Below are 21,054 nucleotides of genomic sequence, written 5' to 3'. Positions count from 1 at the left end.
GAAGGATTCTGCCAATAATGTTATTTGGGGTTTCTTTGTTTTTAGTACTAAAATGAAAGTGAACACCTGACGCTAGTCTGGCTCAGATGTAGAATGAACCTTGGACTTGCGTTGCTCCCCCTTTGCTGTAGCTGCAAGGGGGAGTTCATAAGCTTCTGCTTCAGTTTTAGATTAAGCCAAGCTTGCTGAACCCGGACATACTGACCTGGTTCAGACGACTGGTGGGGAAGGTTATTCAAGCGTTAAACAACCTTCGAATAATCCACAGTTTATTCTAGGGTTATGCAAGGGCTGTTCAACTCCTCAGTAACCCTCCCCAACCTGGTCCACATGACACAACAAGCCACAGCAACCCTTGTTTGGGGATTGTGTATTTATAGTAGTGGAGAGCATGTGCTGCGCCGCCTTGAGGGTTAATTAACCCACAATGTTGACCGAACTGGCTCACTGTGGTTAATCTTAACAATGGTTTGTTGTAACAGGAGCAACAAACTATAGTTTAAGAAGCTGGCTTGTTTCACAAAACACAGTTAAGATTAACCACAGTTTATGATCTGAAATCTAAAATGGAAACAGAAGCTTCCTATCTCCTCATCACAGCCTCTCTGGATGGGGAAAGGTCGAGCCTGAGGCTGTGGTGCGGCTTGTCCTCATACTTTTGGGGACTATGCTGATGGTGGGGGGGGAGGTGTTCTGTCCCTCCCCCCAGAATCCTCGCCGGGGGGGAGGCGCTCTGTTCCTCCCCCCCCCCCGGAATCCTGGCCGGCCGGCTGTACTCCGCAGTGATTCTGCGGAGCCACCGGCCGGCTCCGCCAGCAGCCGGACATCCGGCCGCTGGCTAGCAGGGACGCAAATGGCGGTGGCTGTAGCCGCCGCCGTTTGCATCCCTGCAGTCAGCCGTGATAGGCTATGTAAATGTTTACGTAGCCTATCACGGCTGACTTAAAACAACAACAACAACAACGTGCATACACAAATGGCGGCGGCCATGGCCGCCACCATTGCAATCAAAGAAAAAAAAAACGCCCCCTGATAGGCTACGTGACGATTCACGTAGCCTATCACGGCTAGATTTGCAAAGTCAGCCGTGATAGGCTACGTCAATCGTCACGTAGCCTATCACGGGTGACTTTAAAAAAAAAGCGCGTACGGATAATGGCGGCCCCCATAGGGAGCCGCCATTCCCGTTCCTTATTTGGTCGCTGTAGTCTACGTAAACATTTACGTAGACTACAGCGACTAAATAAGGAACGCGAATGGCGGCTCCCTATGAGGGCCGCCATTAGCGTACGCGCTTTTTTTTTTTAAAGTCACCCGTGATAGGCTACGTGACGATTGACTTAGCCTGTCACGGCTGACTTTACAGATTTAGCCGTGATAGGCTACGTGAATCGTCACGTAGCCTATCAGGGGGCGTTTTTTTTTTTTAAAAAAAACTTTCGCGTTCGCGGCCGGGCGAGGCGGGAAGCCTCCTCCCCGGCCTGAATTTCGGCCGGGGCGAGGCAGGAAGCCTCCCCCCCCGGCCTGAACTTCGCGGGGGAGCAGCGAAGCGCCTCCCCCCCACCGCGAACATCCTTCGACGACAGGTAAGGGACTTTCGTCCACCCCTAGCCAAAATAAGGAACACAAATGGCGGCAGCCATGGCTGCCGCCATTTGCGTACACGCATTTTTTTTTTTAAGTCATCCATGATAGGCTACGTAAAGATTTACGTAGCCTATCACAGTGTTTTTTTAAAAAATCTAGCCGTGATAGGCTACGTAAATCTTTACGTAGCCTATAATGTTTTTTTGTGTTTTTTTAACCTGGAAATGGCAGCGGTGGCAGCCAGTCGGAAGATTGGCCACTGCCGCCGAACCGCTGCCAGAGCCGCCGCCGCTGCCAGGAAGATCCGCCCAAGGTAAGTCCCGTCCTGGGGGGTGGCGGGGGTGGTGGTGGGCCGTTCCGCCACCGATTTCGGGGGGCCGAATGCGCTGGCGTTCGGCCTCCCCGAGATCCGTGGCGTAACTTTCATACATCCCTAGGCTAAACAAGCCTAGCCAGTGTCCTCAGGGCAACGGAGCTGCATAATGTAAAAGAGGTCAACCCTAACATTAGAAAGATGGATCATCTTTGCAATTCTTCATCTGTACTCATGGAGAGGTTTGTGGGCTAAATCTGCTTAGGAACTTAAGAGGTGACTTTCTGAACATAATGCTGGCCCCGCATTTCCCAGTTGCTATCCTGCTTCTAGCAATGACGTATAAACAGTGCTTTGTAGCAAGATGAAAAAGCCCATAATATATCTGGACTATTTTGCAGAGCTGTACCACATATGAGGGGGAAGGAATCCCTTCTCAGCTTCAGACAGCAATTACTTGATGGCCTGAAGCAAGAAGACTGATATCTCTTATACTTAGCCAGTGGGCAAGTAAAACTCTCCTCAAATACTATGAATGTTTGAACTTTCTGAAACACTCCACAAAGCACTTTCTTCTCAAGACAGAATCAACAGTGTGTTGCACTAAACAAAAACGTACTGTATTTGCATTCTGTCAGTTGCCTCTTATTCATGTAATGAGGGTCACAGAACAAGCAAAAATGTTCAGCAAGATTTCCCTAATCCATTCATTATTTCTTTTCCCTGGAGAGAACCCATATAACAGCAGAGGGAAAAAATTATTGAGAAATGTTTAATTAGATTGGTTATCACAACAAATGGTTGGTGTAGCAGTGCTCTGAATTAATGAACAAGAATATATCTGTTAAAGTGCAAGGAACAAAATGAAATATTGTTTTAAAATCTGGCCTTCTCAGCAACACCCTTTGATAGGCAGAAAAGTTTTGCTTTCAAAACAAACCAACAATTCAGAAAAGGAAGCCAAAACACAATGACAGGGAGCATCTGCAGACCATCGTCAGTGTCATTTCCCTGTTCCCATAAGACAGAAAATGTTTACTGGGTTGGTGTAATAGACAGAATCGCTAACTATGTGCATGTGCACAAAGGAGAGATGGAAAGTCAGTCACGCAGACCACAACTGTCCACTGGGACTAAAAGGTCACATCCAGTAGTGTGACAAAAATGCCCCTCCAAACCCCACATTCCAATCAGGCTCTTGTGAAGTATCTAATGCCCTCATGGATGCTACTCAGTTCATTACATGCCAATGGCTAGGGTATTAAATTAACACAAAGAAAAAGATGGTTTTTGATCAACTCTCTCCATTCTCCTTCAGATATGGAGGCTCATTATTATGCAATTATGCTAATACCATATATTATCATAAGTGGACATAAGCCATAAAAAAGAGGGCTTCAGTATGTGATAGGAACCTCCCGTTCTGATTTTTGAGCATTATACATTTATGGCTGATAGGTAAACCATTTTACCCCATAGTTTTGCCTTGTACTAATGGCTGTATAATCACCAATAAGGAGACTGAAGCCCAATATATGTCATAATTATCCAATACTCTTAATAATGAAATTAGGTATAAGCAAATAAACCTCTACTGCTGCAGGGTAGATCAGAGCTACTAATGGAACAAATTATTTCTACACAGCCTTACGGAATAATACATTTTTGATGTAATCAAACATTTTTCTCTAGCATAAACACCTACAGGCTGCATCATCTAGTAGATACTTTTATACAGTTTGTGGCAACAAGTAGTTATGTTTATGTCAGCAGCATTGGCAGGGCATGGAGTAGGGATGGGGCATCCAGGAAAGGGGTGAAGTCCAATGAACTCTCCCCCTTGCCCCTCCGGACCCCACTTGCTGAGCTGCCTCTGCTGCTCACTCTCCACACTGTGCGAGCTGCCGGAGGGCTCAGCAAACAGCTGAGGGGCATTGCAGGGTCACCCATCCCTGTAGAGAGCCACAATTATGCACGAAATGCCACTTCTCTGATGCTTGTGTTACATCACTGTATCAGGGCTGTAAATTTTGCTTTTTCATGGACAAGTGGCCACAAAAGTGGGTGGGAGCTATAACTCCCTGGCGGTTTGCTGAAATGGCAAAATTGTATAGGTGGGGTGTCCTTAGGGTGAACCTCCAAGTGCTGTACCGTATAACTGTGCAGTTCTGATTTTTCAAGGAAAAGTGAGCATCCCCCCCCCCATTCCCCCATTCAGCAGTTGCTTTGTACTTCTGCACATTTTTGAAAGTGCGCAATTTCAGGGTTGTGAACAGGGATCTTTTCCTCTACTCTTTACTTTGCCAGTACAAAAATGCACATTAGCACATTATTGCTGTTGCAATCTGGCTGGGAACCAGGATCCCACAATCACGGGAGGCTGTCATTGACAGCAGGGAAGCCTGTCATTGTGAGCAGGGAGAAGTGGCCAGAAAAGGAGAAATGGGGTAGGAGCTATATAACTCCCTGTTTGTTGGAATGGGGTGAAATTGCACTGGTGGGGTGCTCTCATGGGAAGCTTTCAGTTGCTGTTGGGGATAATTGTAGATTTTAGCTTCTTCAATGCAAAGCGCGCATAACAGGAAAAAGCGGGTGGGAGCTATAATTCCCTGACTGCTTGCTGGAATGGGGCAAAATTGTGTTGGTGGGGTGCTTTCATGGGGAGCCTTCAGATGCTGTACTGGATAATTGCAGATTTTAGCTTCTTCACTGAAAAGTGAGTAGCTCTTCCCCTCTTTCCCCATTTTCCCTTCTTTCCTACTATTTTTCACATGATTGTGTCTCAGCTCGATATAGGGATGGGTGGCCCCACAGCACTTGTAGGCTGCTCACTGAGCCCTCCAGCAGCTCATGCAGCATGGCGAGTGGGGTAGGCAGTGGAGGGGGCTCAGCGAGCGAGCAGCAAGTGTGGACGGAGGTGAGTCTGTCCATCCCTAGCATGAGTAATAACTATGCATATGCTGAGTTGGCCAAATTTTTAATTGGTTACAACTCCCGGAGTTAGGCATGACATAGGACATGGTGACCTATTTCACCATCACAGTCCATGTGCTGGAGCTCCATTACAGACCCATCCCAATGACTCCAGTGCCTGCACCAAAAGATGAGAGAACATGGATACAATGAAATTACATAACATCCATAATATTGCTCTGAGGAAGGCAACACAGCCCACCCTGGCCTCACTGAAGCAATCATGAATGTGGGTAAAATTCCTTCCAAGCCCTGTCAACCAGCAGCTAACTTCTATTTATAGAAAGATAATGGCACTAAAGGCTGGGTGGGTGGGGAATGGCACTGCTGGAGGCCTAGGAATAGACCAGAAGGAAAAGGTTCTCCTCCTCTGGCCATCTCCCAAGGCCCTGCTCCCAGAAGCCAGCCAGCACAACTGATTGGCTCCAGGGGTGGGGCCCAAGCCACAATACAGCCAAGCAGGGATTGGACAAGATTGGACACAGGCTGTGCCCAGAGAAGGAAATAGATCATGCCTTTCCAGCTATCCCCCACATAACCACCACAAACTGGGGCTCCTGGTAAGTGCGAAGCCGGGGGTTTGATCCACGCTGTACAAATTAGCAAATCAATATACACATATATTTTGTTTAAAATTGTAAATGCATTTGAGAATTCAACATTAAATCAGTTTCTTTACAACAATAACAAGAATCTATCCCACATGAACAAAGGCAAAACAGAGAAACTATTAGGTGGGGTCACACTTTTGTTGTGAGCAAACTCATCAAAACCAGGGATGGACAAAAGTCCCTTACCTGATCCCGAAGCTTGCTTCGCGGTGGGGGGAAGGCGCTCTGTCCCTCCCCCCGAAATTCTGGCGGGGGGGCACCCCGTCCTTCCCCCCCGAAATTCTGGCCGGGGGGGAGGCGCCCCATCCCTCCGGCCGCGAAACCTCCTCTCCTGCCGGGATGCAAATGGTGGCGGCCGTAGCCGCCGCCGTTTGCGTCCCTGCAGTCAGCCGTGATAGGCTATGTAAATATTTACATAGCCTATCACGGCTGACTTAAAAAAAAAAAAAAGCACGTACGCAAATGGCGGCGCCCATGGGTGCTGCCATTTGCATTCCTTATTTTGGCACGTGTAGTCTACATAAACATTTATGTAGACTATGGTGAAAATAAGGGGAATGCTATTTGCGTTTCCCTTATTTTTGCCGTAGTCTACTTAAATGTTTACGTAGACTACATGTGCCAAAATAAGGAACGCAAATGGCGCCGCCGATGGGCGCCGCCATTTGCATACGAGCTTTTTTCCCCTTTTTTTTTCAAAGTCAGCCGTGATAGGCTATGTAAACATTTACATAGCCTATCACGGTGTTTTTTAAAAATCTAGCCGTGATAGGCTATGTAAATCTTTACGTAGCCTATCACGTTTGTTTGTTTGTTTTCTTGGAAATGGTGGCGGAGGCAGCCAGTCGGAAGACTGGCCGCCGGAACCGCCGCCGCCGAGCCGCTGCCGGAGCCGCCGCCGCCAGGGACATTCGAACAAGGAATGCGCTGGCATTTGGCCTCCCCAAGATTCGTGGAGAAATTCTCTGACATCCCTAAAAACTTAATACATGTGTTAGGAGTAGGACCAAGGAGACTGAGCAGACCTCTTTACCCCACCCGTACCGTCCTGAATGCCTGAGAAGAGATTGTTCAAGAGAATGAAATGGATAAAGCTCAGTGATGCTGTCCTTAATCATTATCTTAGGGTGTTTTTAAAAATCCCTTTATGGTTCTGCTACTGCTATGGGCTTACAATCCTTAGGACAGCTTAAGACACCACCCCTTTGACCCTTTCATGAGTGCCTTCTTGTGTTTCATTGATCCATTCCCTTTGTCCAAACCCTCCACCAATATAGACCTTCCAGTTTTAAAGTGGGAAGAAACATCTTCACAGCCATATCAACCAGTGGTCCTCACCAACAGCCATACAACAGCAGCTTTGGTCAATGGAGGGTGGGGAAGAAGACTAGCACTGTGCTAATTTGGAGGCCCAGTGCCTCTTTATACACCCTGCAAACAGTGCAGTTCACTCATCCTAGTTACATACAATGCCCATCGCTGATACCACCACATGATGCTGACGTCCTGTAAGCGACATACAGAATGTGGAAGGGAAAGCAGAATCCTACTTCCCCTTTGATCTGCCCTTCCTCTGTAAGGATGCCTGGCCCATAAATCCTATATAATAATGGTAGAGAGGCAGATTCACATTTTACCATTGGGAGGCAGCCTACATCAGGGCCAATGTAAAGTGGTCTCCATGCAGCTCCTGTGGCCCTCTTCAGCCCAGTGGTATGTTGGGCTTCACTAATATTTGGAAAATGAAAGATGCTGAGCTTTTAAGAATTCTTGAGACAAACCAAAAAAAGGCAGTTAATTTTCAAATAAATACAGAATAAGTACAAATACTTCTCAAGGCAACAAGAGTATTAATAACAAGCTCTTAGTAACCCAAACAATTTCCATAAGGATGTGCATGAGCAAATTTCTTAGATGTTAAGTAGCAACACTTAAGGGGAAAGGAAATGCTCAATTGTATCACTGCCACTACTACTGGAGTGGGGCCATATCTTAGTGATAGACTGCATGCTTTACATGCAGAAGGTCCCTCATTCAATTGTTCCTCTTTCCAGACAGAAGGGAGCTAGAAAAGACCTGAGACTTGGAGAGTTGTTGTCAGAGCCGACAATACTGGACTAGATGGATCAATGTTGTGAGTCAATACAGAGCAGCTTACATATGTTTGTATATGTTCTTGCATTATCACTAATACATACTAGGTGCTGTGCACAGAATTCACAGGGTCACCCTTGTAAGTTTAAAACAACAGAATGTAAAACCTCTGTGCTTGCCTTGGACAAAATGGATATTGTTCATAGAGATCTACTTTTCTTTAATAACAGCACCCAATAACATATTTCACAAGGGTTCTTCCTACAGTTAATTGTCAGGATCTGTGAGGATGAAAGGCTTCTTCCCAAATAACGGGGTAGAGAAGAATCTCAAGAAATGCCTTGTTGCTTGCTTCAGCTGAAAATAGCTGAGAAACGTGGTAAGCATGTCCTGCTGCCTGCAGTGTATAGGGTAGGGGCCACTGTGGTTCAGGCCAGCGTTTGAATCAATCCTTATTTTTTTTTCCCTGGGGCTTGTACTAATTAGAAAGAAACAGGAATTGCCACTGTTTCAGAAATACAGGGAGTTGGGTTCACTGCACCTCAAGTTTAATTCTAGGTCAAAAACAGAGCAACTTGGATAGAATAGTCCTAAACATCCATCAAAATAATTACCAAATTCACTGTATATCATCAAAGAAAAATTCAAACTCTAAAGAAGCTAGAAGTCACAGGGTAGACTATATAAATCTACCAGATAAGTATTAATATGCAGGATTTTTTCTATAGGAGTTTAAGATCTGAAAGGGCTATTTGAAAATAAGTAATTTTTAAATGTCTTAAGGCCAGTATCAGGCAGTATACAATCTTTTATAGTTTTCTAATCTTTGTGACACGATGCCCTCCAGCAAGCACAGAATGGTTCCTCTTTTGGTGCTTTTAAAAAGACCAGAATGAATCAGAATAAAGTTGGTCTCAGCATGTTAAAACAGCGTGAAATGCATTCCCTTGCAAATTGTTTACAGAAAAATGTGTTTATGGAAATGTATCCCTGATTAAAATTACTAAAGGTAGAAGATCGTCTTGGAGCCATTTTAATTGTATCTCTGAGTGTATCTGGTCTGCATGACATTCAAATTGTCACTGAAACAGATATACAGCCCAGTCCTATGCATTTTGCGTGGAAGTAAAACCCACAGAGTTCAATGGGACTTTCTTCCTACTTGGTAGGTATGTGCTTAGGCTGTAAGACCAAGCCACTTGCACTGCCATACCCTTAACATATTTCTCAGAACATAGTCCTACAGAGTTCAATAAGGCTTATTTCCTAGTAAATGTACTTAGAACTGCAGCCTTAATTAAGCACATTGAATTCAGTTTCATAAATGGATTGCAACTAAAGCCTGAAATTACTGCTAATAACACTACTTGTTACGATTAGAGATGTACAAGCATCCCATTGCTTGCCCCCAATGGGGCTGAGCTTTTGTGAGCACTTGGTTCATACACACTAGGTATACACAAATAATAAATACACTCCATCTCATAAATCATCTCATACATCATCATATAAATGATTATTTAGTGCTTTTCCCAAGTCATAAAAGGGCTTCTCTCATACATCATCTCATGAATCATTACAACAAAGCTGTTTTATTATCTCTACAGGGGGTACACACAACACCCTCCATGGGCTGAATGAATTGTATAGTGGTCTCTATGTGTGGGCTAGCCCCACCCACTGGCATCACTGCACACCACCATCCTCCCCATAAAATGCCTGTTTTACATTCGGCTGAAAGAATTCTCTGTGAATACATGCTAGGAGGGACCCTGACCAATCAAGGACCTTCCTAGCGTGTTGGAGCCTTCCCTGCATGCATGTGTACATGCAGAGAACTCCTTTCGTGCAGTGACAGCAGTGTCTGGTGATAGACCACATGGCCCCACAACTTCCTCTGCATGTTTATTCACCAAGTGGAGGCTTTCATGTGCATCTCCCTTATTTTACAGATTGGGGCTGAGGCTAAAAGATAGTGGTCTGGTTTTGATGTAACAGCAGGAGGCTTCACACACACCCCTTACATGTTCATACATTGTAAGGCGGTGGAGTTGTACCTGCAGGCCATGCCCTTCTATGCACACTGGTCACATATCCCAGCAGCCTTGCATTCTGCATCAGTATAAAGAGTCCATACATACATACAGATGTTTATTAGACCAAGAACTAGTGTGGGGTAGGGATGTCAGAGAATTTTGCCACGAACCTCGGGGAGGCCGAATGCCAGTGCATTCAGCCCCCCAAAATTGGTGGCTGTGACTTTAAAAAAGTCAACGCTATTTGTGTTGCCCTTATTTTCGCCGTAGTCTACGTAAAGATTTACATAGACTACAGCGAACAAATAAGGAACGCGAATGGCCGCTCCCTATGGGGGCCGCCATTTGCGTATGCGCTTTTTTTTTTTTTTAAAGTCACCCGTGATAGGCTACGTGACGATTTACGTAGCCTATCACGGCTGACTTTGCAGATCTAGCCGTGATAGGCTACGTTAATCATCACGTAGCCTATCACGGGGGCATTTTTTAAAAAAAACTTTTAATTTCGCGGCCGGGCGGGGCGAGGCGCCTCCTCCCCGGCCTGAATTTCGGCCGGGCGAGGCGGGAAGCCTCCCCCCTGGCCTGAATTTCAGCCGGGCAAGGCGGGAAGCCTCCCCCCCCAGCCTGAACTTCGCGGGGAGAGCAGCGAAGCACCTCCCCCCCACTGCGAAAAGCTGCGAGACCAGGTAAGTGACTTTCGTGCACCCCTAGGTTGTGGCAACATGCACTACCAGCTAAATGCTCAGTTATTCACACATCTGCTGGCAGTCCTTGTTTGTATAATCCAGGGGAACTTGTTGAAGGCCTGTGCAGGATTTAGATCAGGGGTGGGCAACTTGTGGCATTCCAGATGTTTTGGCCTACTACCCCCATCATCCCTCACCATTGACTATGCTGATAACAGTTGTGGGGTCTCCTTCAGCTCACACAAACGGGCATGATCTGGCTGGTGGTGCTTCTTTACTGCATCTGAAACCGCTCTGAGACAGACATGATTTAAGTGCAGAACTGTGCATTTTGGAATATACAGCATACGTGCTGACATTTTATAGAAATAAATTTAAATAGATTTCAATGAGCCCCATAAAAGCTTTATATTTTAGATTTACTAAACACTAGATAAGCTGAAGGACGGCCAGTGAGCTGTCATTTCAAAATGAGCATATTTTGTGTTTCATTTAGATATTTCATTGATGAAAACAGAGCATTTGAAACTGCAAGCAGTAGGATGCCTTAGGCAACCAAGCAAATCAAAATAAAGCACATGGAGAGATTTTTACTACTCCTGCTATTTAAAGAACTATTTTTGTGAGCTTATTAGATACTAGTGATCCCTAAGGAGAAATACAATTAAAACTTAATCATACCAAAAGCTGGGATTCTTCTGATTCAGCAAACTTGTAATCTTTTATATTTTAGTAGTTTATTTTAAACAATTTGGCTCTCAGAATGAAAGCCACAAAAACTTTCATCCAGCTGTACTGCATTTCCTTTGAACGTACATGGCATATATTGCCTTTCTTTGAGTCTTTCACTTGTTTACGTGTTTTTAGGAATTCTGAATGGCAGGATTTCTATTTTCTCACATGAAAGTAAAATATCTGCTGTGCCCTTTAAAGATCATATTGCACATGCTCCCTAGGTGTATTCATTTCCTCCATGCATGATACATGCAGCATTAGACATATGAAGCTGAATGACCTCAAGCAGCATCTTAAAAGTCAAGTAAAGAATTTAACAGTATTGCAAAGAAATCCAGTGCTTGATTCCTGAGACAAAGATTGACTTGAAATAGACTGATCAATGAAATATGGGGTAAATATGTCATGGTAAAAGGCTCAAATCATGGCTGATGCACCTATGAATAAGTGTGTGTGTGTGTGTATGTGTGTGTAGCATATGTTGTTAATGCCATAGCCTGGTGAGTATGAATATGAGCCAATTCATATGGCTGGACATTAAAATACTGTACACACAGTGGGACATGGACCTCTCCCCCCCATACACACACACACACACACACACACACCCTTGAATGTGTGTATTGAATTACTTGTATGTACGGTTAACATGCAATTCATGCAATTAAGAACCGCTCAGAGAGCTTTGTCTATAGGGCATATAGAGATGTAAATAACAACAATAACAACAATCATAATACATACTTAAAGCATTTGTCAAGTTCAGTTTTTGTATTAATAGGATGTTTCTGCACAAGATATTTAGAGAACAGTCCAATGAGTCTGGGAATGGGATGGATCAGATCAAAACCCTCCGAGGTCTTAGATGAAGCTCTGGCTTCACAGGGCTTTATCTGATCTCAGAGCCCTCCTCCTGGTCCATCCCAGTCACCAAGGAGGTTTCTGCAGTGTGGCTCCCTCTACGAGGTTGGAACTCTGACCTTGTAGAGTTGAGAAAGGGTGCATGTTGGGGTGTGGCAGTGGGCAGGAAGGGAGAGGAAGTAGATCTGCTCGATCCAAAACCCCATCTGCCCCCAACATGGGGAAACATTTAGACCAGCTCAAGGGTTTGTCTAAATGTATTCCCTGCCATTGCTTGCAATGGGAGGGAATAGTCTTTCCTCCATCCATGGATAGAGAAAAGAGGAGGAAACCCTACCTCCCCACTGACTTCCACCCTACTAGCAAGAGCCTGGCAGAGCTTTGGTTAGATAAGAGGCTCCAAGCTGAGGCTATAGGATTGCCCTCTTAATCCTTAAGGTTCAAATACACATCTTTGCCATAAACGTGGCCTGTCTCCTGTGGACAGATTCTCCCATGGCAGCACTCTGGCCTGAAATAAGAAGTTGAACAGAGATATCCGATATACTTTTTTTAAAAAACGAGTACTTATATAATGACAATTTGAATCTCTGCTTTTCAGATTTGCAATGTACTATGCTAGATATTGTCCTGTGGCCAGATGCAATTCTGTATTTAGTATGCATAGCATGCTGACACCCACCATTTTAGAAAAACAACAACAACAACCCTAAAATCAATGCACATGTTCATAGCTGGTAAATTATAATTACTATATTGAGGTTCTGAGCTAGTATGTTTGTGCAAGAGCATGAAAAGGATATTCATAGGCACCCTGCCTCCCACAAGAGACTAGCATTACATGTCTCTAGGATGCTGCATGGTGGCACAGTGGAGAAGAGAGCTAAATGGTAGTGGGTGACTGACTGGGAGGTGGCTGCTGAATGGACAGCAGCTGTCAGTGTTCACTTTTGTGTAGTGCTCCTACCTGGGGATAAAGCCAGGAAAACACAGATGCATCAAGATACTGCAATGGGGGACAAAACTGATGGGAGAGCTCCTCCTTAATAACTTATTCCAAACGTGAGAATTATAGGTATCAGCCTACTACATTAAGGAAGATTTGGGGAGACAGAACTGGTGCTGCATGGGAAAAATGGATTTTTCATTCAAAGGAAGAAGCAGATGAAGATCTGAGGGGAATTAATTTTGGGATAACATCATGGAAATCAATTTGGAGGAGTTCTGGGAGAAATAAATTTGGGGGACATTCATTGGCAGGTCTAGGCCAGCCAGTTGCCACTGGAAGCTCACAGGCACGGCATAAAGGTGATTTGAGGAAGAGGATCCCCAAATCAACTGGAATTGAGAGATACTCTGAATTCACAAAACTGAATGGGGCAACCAAAATGATCAAGGTGCTGTGGCAATTGCCCAGTGGGGAAAGGTTACTATGTTTGAGGCTTTGGGTTTGGAAAACGATGGGCAATGGAGAAAATGATATAGCTGTATAAAATTATGCATGGTGTTGAGAAAGTAGAAACAGAGACATTTTTCTCCCTTTCTCATAATACTAGCCTGGGGGCTTTCCAATGGTGGGAAATTCATGACAGAAAAAAGGAAGTATTTCTTCATGCAGTTAAACTATGAGATTTTCTACTCAAGGTGTAGCAATTGTCATCAACTTGGATGGCTTTAAAAGGGGATTACACAAATTCATGGAGGATATAAGAGCATCCCATTAATACTAGAGTATTACTAGTTATGACAGCTATAAATTATGTCCTGTATCAGAGGCAATATACCTCCAAATGCAAATTGCTAGTGACAGCTAGTGGGAAACAGTTATTATGCTCAGCTCACGTCATACTTGTGGGCTTCCCAGAGGTATCTGGTTGGCCACTGTGGGAACAGAATGCTGGACTGGACAGGCCTTTGGTCTGACCCATCAGGACTTTTCTTATGTATACTGTCCCTGAATATGTAGATTTCATTGAAGTACCATGGCTAGTACATGGTGTACCAGCCCAGGGCATTTCAGCAAATGTGTGATTGTTTGTTTGTTTATTACACAAGATTTCTATACCACCCTTCAATTAAAAAGAAATTCTCTGGGTGGTTTATTAAAAGAAAAGAAAATAAGAATAGAAACATCATAGATTAAAAACAGCAATTTGAGGCAGCATAAGAAAAAAACGATCTGGCAGATAGAAAATAACAGTAATTAAAAAGCGTGGAAAAATAAAATGGAGAGCAAATTACACAAGCAGGACAAAACAACAGAGAAATCCCCCTTTCCAGTCACATCCACCTCACCAGATGGTGGGGCACCCAAAGGTGTCTGAAGCAGATCTTAACATGTGGACAGGTTAGTTTAGGAGAAGTAGTGGAGCTCTTATGTACTGGGTAGATGTGTTCCCAACAGCTTGTCCCAGGTAATAGCCTAGCAAATATATATTGAACAAACTTCTGAGCAGCCTTCTAAGGGAGTCCTACATGACAGTAGTATAATCTGGTTGTTGTTGCCAGAGCAGGGATAACCATCAGGTTAGCTGTGTGTTCTACTTTAGAGATGACAGACCTCCATTTGAAAGGCTGTCAGATGACAGTCCTCTCTTTGAAGGCTGTCCATTCCAATTCTGGGTCAAAGGTAAAGAACCATAAGAAGAAAGAGCAGGGGTCTGTTGCCCATCAGCAGATAGCATTGGACAGCAGACTGAGCAGGCACACATTTACCTGGGCATTCGGTCACAGTCTTCCCCACTACAACGAGATGTATTGTATTTCTATTTAACGGATAGTAATTATTTCTGACCCCTTCATGGATCACTGCCTTGTAGGGATGTCAGAGAATTTCGCCACGAATCTTGGGGAGGCCGAATGCCAGCGCATTCGGCCCCCCAAAATTGGTGGCGAAACAGTCTGCCCCCCCTGCCCCCCCTGGGACGGGACTTACCTTGGGCGAATCTCCCTGGTGGTGGCGGTTCGGCAGCGGTTCGGCGGCGGTGGCTGCGGCGGCCGGTCTTCCGACCGGCTGCCGCCACCGCCATTTCCAAGTTAAAAAAACAAAAAACGTGATAGTCTACGTAAAGATTTACATAGCCTATCACGGCTAGATTTTTTAAAAATACCATGATAGGCTACGTAAATGTTTACGTAGCCTATCACGGCTAAGTTAAAACAAAAAACAAAACCACGCGTACGCAAATTTACATTTATGTAGACTACGGCGAAAATAAGGGGAACACAAATACCGTAGACGCTACGCTATTTACGTAGCCTATCACGGCTGACTGCAGGTACGTATCACAAGGCTAAAAGAGATGACACTGGAAGATGAGCCCCTCAGGTTGGAAGGTGGCCAATACTACTGGGGAAGAGCAGAGGGTATTTCCAAGTAGCACCAGAAAGGGTGAAGCGGCTGGGCCAAAGCCGAAAGGACACTCAGCTGTGGATGTGTCTGGTGGTGAAAAGAAAATCCGATGCTGTAAAGAACAATATTGTTTAGGAACCTGGAATGTCAGATCAATGAATCAAGGTAAGCTGGAGGTGGTCAAACATGAGATGGCAAGATTGAACATTGACATCTTGGAGATCAGCGAACTAAAATGGACAAGCATGGGTGAATTTAATTCAGGTGACCATTACATCTACTACTGTGGGCTAGAATCCCTTACAAGAAATGGAGTAGCACTCATAATCAATAAAAGGGTGGGAAAAGTTGTACTGGGGTTGCTCCTTGGGAGGAAAGACGCTTGCTCCTTGGGAGGAAAGCTATGGCAAACCTAGACAGCATAAGAAGCAGAGACTTCACCTTGCCGACAAAGGTCCATATAATCAAAGCTATGGTTTTCCCAATAGTAATGTATGGCTGTGAGAGCTGGACTATAAGGAAGGCTGAGCGTGAAGAATTGATGCCTTCGAACTGTGGTGCTGAAGCAGTCTCTTACGAGTCCCCTGGACTGCAAGGAGGTCAAATCAGTCAATCCTAAAGGAAATCAACCCTGACTGCTCATTGGAAGGACAGATACTGAAGCTGAAGCTCATTTTGGCCACCTAATGCGAAGAGAAAACTCCCTGGAAAAGACCCTGATGCTGGGAAAGGCTGAAGGCAAAAGGAGAAGGGGACGGCAGAGGATGAGATGGCTAGATAGCATCACCGATCCAATGAATATGAACTTGAGCACGCTCCGGGATAGAGTGGAGGACAGGAAGGTGTGCTATGGTCCATGGGGTCACGAAGAGTCGGACACGACTTAACAACTGAACAACAATTATTTCTGAACGTGCAGCTATACATATAAATTAGCAAACAACTTTCTTTTGTAAATCGATGCCCCCTTTTGTCTTCTTTTGGTAATGCGTTTGATCATTTTTGGTGATATGTAACTGGCCACCCTAACAACCGTTGCCAGACCCAGGCTGTCTCTATCCAGGATGGGTCACAGCTGGTGCACCAGCCTCCGCTAATGAGAGGGTCTTCATACCATCAAGCCTAGCAATAATTCTGCATCAATGAGCTCCCCCAAATGGAAAGCAGAGATGACTGGGGGAGATGAAGAGCAAACCTGACTTCTGCCTTCTAGTAAGTCTGATGTATGAGAGAAGCCCTTGTATGACTCAGGAAAAGGACTAAATAAGCATTTGTTTTTACTTAACGACCTATTATGCACTTATGGAATTATTTTTTGTTTGAAATCATGATTTTATTTATGCTTTTATGATTATTTTAAATGGTTGCTAAGTTATAGCCAGCCTACACATAGAGCACCTATAAAGTGGAGATACTGAGAGCTAACTCACAAACAATCAAAACTTCATGTGTGGCCAGCAGATGCAGGCTGAGTCAATCCTTATTCAAGCAGGATGAATGGTGCAGTGGTTGCTTGATCACTTCGTCATTGACTCAGCTTGCCTGTCAGTACACAATGAAGTTTATAAAAACCTCTCCGCACACTGATGGTTGAGCTGAATGAATAATATAGTGGTAGAATGACAGCCACCATACATGGCCAGCTTGAATAAGGATTGATTCAACTAGAATCAGGTCATGTGCAGATCCTTTAGAGTCTGCTTTCCAAAAGTGTCCATAACCACATTTTCACGATCAGAGGATTGGATCCAAAGGTTCATAGAATCATAGAATAGTAGGGTTGGAAGGGGCCTACAAGGCCATCGAGTCCAACCCCCTGCTCAATGCAGGAATCCAAGTCAGAGCATCCCTGACAAATGGCTGTCCAGCCTCGTCTTAAAGGCCTCCAGTGTGGGAGAGCCCACCACCTCCCCAGGTAATTGGTTCCATTGCCGTATTGCTCTGACACTCAGGAAGTTTTTCCTGATGTTCAGCCGGAATCTGGCTTCCTGTAACTTGAGCCCATTATTCCGTGTCCTGCACTCTGGGATGATCAAGAAGAGATCCTGGCCTTCTTCTCTGTGACAACCTTTCAAGTACTTGAAGAGTGCTATCATATCTCCCCTCAGTCTTCTCTTCTCAAGGCTAAACATACCCAGTTCTTTCAGTCTCTCTTCATAGGGCTTTGTTTCCAGTCCCCTGATCATCTTTGTTGCCCTCCTTTGAACCCTCTCCAGCTTGTCTGCATCCTTCTTAAAGTGTGGTGCCCAGAACTGGACACAGTACTCCAGATGAGGCCTAACCAGTGCTGAGTAGAGGGGAACTAGTACTTCCTGGGATTTGGAAGCGATGCTTCTATTAATGCAGCCCAAAATAGCATTTGCCTTTTTTGCAGCCACATCACATTGTTGGCTCATATTCAGCTTGTGATCGACGACAATTCCAAGATCCTTCTCGCTCGTAGTGTGGTTGAGCCACGTATCCCCCATCTTGTAACTGTGCATTTGGTTTCTTTTTCCTAGGTGCAGAACTTGGCATTTGTCCCTATTAAATGCCATTCTGTTGTTTTCTGCCCAGCGCTCCAGTCTATCCAGATCACTTTGAATTTTGTTTCTGTCTTCCAAAGTATTAGCTATCCCTCCCAATTTTGTGTCATCTGCAAATTTGATCAGCATTCCCTGCACCTCCTCCTCCAAGTCATTAATAAAAATGTTGAAGAGCACTGGGCCCAGGACTGAGCCCTGCGGTACCCCACTCGTTACCTCTCCCCAGCTTGAGAAGGTCCCATTGATAAGCACTCTTTGAGTCCGATTCTGTAGCCAACTGTGGATCCACCGGATCGTTGTTTCATCTAGCCCACTTCGAGCAAGTTTGCTCATCAGGATATCATGGGGCACTTTGTCGAAAGCTTTGCTGAAGTCAAGGTATATGATGTCTACAGCATTCCCACGGTCTACAAGGGAGGTGACTTGATCAAAAAATGAGTTCAGATTTGTCTGGCAGGACTTGTTTTTGACAAATCCATGTTGGCTTCGAGTAATCACGGCATTGTTTTCAAGGTGCTTCCAGATGGATTGCTTTATGATCTGCTCCAGAATTTTCCCAGGGATTGATGTCAGACTGACTGGTCTGTAGTTCCCAGGTTCCTCCTTTTTACCCTTTTTGAAGATAGGGACAACGTTAGCCCTCCTCCAGTCATCTGGCACTTCCCCGGTCCTCCATGATTTCTCAAAGAGAATAGACAGCGGTTCTGAGAGTTCTTCTGCCAGTTCCTTTATTACTCTAGGATGCAGTTCATCTGGCCCTGGAGATTTGAACTCATTCAAAGTAATGAGGTGTTCCTTGACCATATGCCTGTCGATCTCAAGCTGCAATCCTGCCCCTTCAGCCTGTACTTCGCCTTTGCCAGGGGGGTCATAGACCCTCTTTTGGGAGAAGACTGAGCCAAAGTAGGAATTGAGCACCTCTGCCTTTTCTTTGTCATCTGTTATCATTTTGCCATCCTTATTTAATAGCTGAACAACCATTTCTTTCCTCTGCCTTTTACTATGCACGTAGCTGAAGAAAGCCTTTTTGTTGTTTTTAGCATCCCTCGCTAACCTCACCTCGTTCTCCGCTTTAGCCTTCCTGACGCCATCCCTGCAATTCTGTGCTACCTGCCTGTACTCTTCCTTTGTTATTTGGCCTTCTTTCCACTTCCTATATGTGTCCTTTTTTGTTTTCAGGTCATCCCTAAGCTTTTTGTGAAGCCACATTGGCTTCTTCTGTTGTCTTCCACCTTTTCTTCTTGTTGGAATTGTTTGTGATTGTGCCTTGAGAATTTCCTTTTTTAAAAGTTCCCACCCATCTTGGACTCCTTTTCTCGCTAGCATTGTTTGCCATGGGACCTTACTGATCATTGTTCTGAGTTTATTAAAATCAGCTTTCCTAAAATCCAGGGTACGCGTTTGAGTACACTCGGCTTTTGCTTCCCTTAGAACCAAGAACTCAAGTACAACATGGTCGCTTTCCCCCAGAGTTCCTGTAACTGCTACTTTATCCACTAAGTCATCTCTGTTGGTTAGGATCAAGTCAAGGATAGCCGATCCTCTAGTTCCTTCCTCTACTTTCTGTAGGAGGAAGTTATCCGCCACACAAGTCAGGAATTTCCTGGAGGGGCCATGTTTTGCAGAATTTGTCTCCCAACAAATATCGGGGAAATTGAAGTCCCCCATTACTACTACATCATGCTTCCTTAAAACATTGGCTATTTGCTTTTCAAAAGTTTCATCCTCGTCTTCTCCTTGATTGGGTGGCCGGTAGTAGACTCCGACCACCAGGTTCCTTTTATTCTTTGCTCCATTTATTTCAACCCAGATGCTCTCGATGGGGCTACCAAGCTCCTCCTCCTGTATTTCTGTGCAGAGATATGTATTTTTCACATACAGTGCAACCCCGCCTCCCTTTCTGTTCCTCCTGTTCTTTTTGAACAAGTTATATCCTTCAACTGCTGTATTCCAGTCATGAGAGTCATCCCACCAAGTCTCAGTTATACCTATCAAGTCATAATTTCCCTCCTGTATTAAGAGTTCAAGTTCGTTCTGTTTGTTTCCCATACTCTGGGCATTAGTATATAGACATCGAAGACCATGTGCTTCATAGTCTGGCTTTCTTCCTACATGTGTCTGAAGACTATTATTGGGTGCTATCAGCGCTGTTCTCTCCATTGCAGTGCATGCGCCTACGTCCATTGTTACCCCCAACATTACATCTCCCTTCCCCGTAGGATTCAGTTTAAAGCCCTCCTGATGAAGTTCTTCATGCTGTGGCCAAACACATTCTTCCCAGCCTTTGTGAGGTGCAACCCATCCCTAGCCAACAGCCCATCTTCCAGGAAGTATAGCCCGTGGTCCCAGAATCCAAATCTCTCTCGTCGGCACCACCTTCGTAGCCAGTCATTCACCCGGAGTATTTTTCGTTCCCTTTCTATCCCTCTTCTAACTACTGGAAGGATGGATGAGAAAACTATCTGGGCCCCAAAGTTCTTGAGTTTCCTTCCCAAAGCTTCAAAGTCTGACGTGATCTCTTCATAGCTCCGCTTGGCGGTATCATTTGTTCCCACATGGATGAGAAGAAAGGGATACCTGTCAGTGGGCTTTATGAGTGCAGGCAACCTTTCAGTCACGTCTCTAATCTGTCCTCCTGGGAGACAACATACCTGGCGAGTCCACGGGTCTTCGCGACATACTTGGGTCTCGATCCCACGCAGCAAGGAGTCTCCCACTACTACCACTCTTCTCTTCTTCTTCTTGTAGGCCTGGGTTTCATCGCCTCTGTTTGACTGACCTTTAGCCTCTTGCTCACTCTCATGCAGGTTCCCCTGTGATTCTTCCTCTGCAGGCTGTCCTCCAGTCTCATCTGCAAGTACCTGGAATCGGTTCCACAGCTCCACCGCTTCCACTGGTGCAGAGTGGCGTCTAGTTCTTCTTCTCCTAACTGTCACCGTTTTCCAAGGAGTATCCTCTACTCCATTTTTCTTCTCCTCAGCATTTCCCACTTCTGCCTCATCTTGCTGTTGCTCTTCAAGCTTCTGGTCTGCCCTTTGCTGCTGTAGTTCCCCCATTCTGTCCAAGAACTCTTCGTGTTCTCTTATTCCCCAGAGGGTTGACAGTCGCCGCTCCAGTCCACTTACTTTTTCCTCCAGCAGCGTGATCAACTTGCACTTGTTGCAGGTGTAGGCCATGTTGTTCTCAGGCAAGAAAACAAACATGGCACACACCTTGCAGGTCACCACCACTGGAGAGTCTTGTCCTTCCATAGTCCCTTTTCCCTTTTTGTGTCTAGCTTT

This window comes from Heloderma suspectum, chromosome 5 (genome assembly GCF_057233095.1).
Source record: "Heloderma suspectum isolate Gila_16-S chromosome 5, 16-S_ref, whole genome shotgun sequence".
NCBI lineage: Eukaryota > Metazoa > Chordata > Lepidosauria > Squamata > Helodermatidae > Heloderma > Heloderma suspectum.
Note: the sequence above shows the minus strand (reverse complement) of the source record.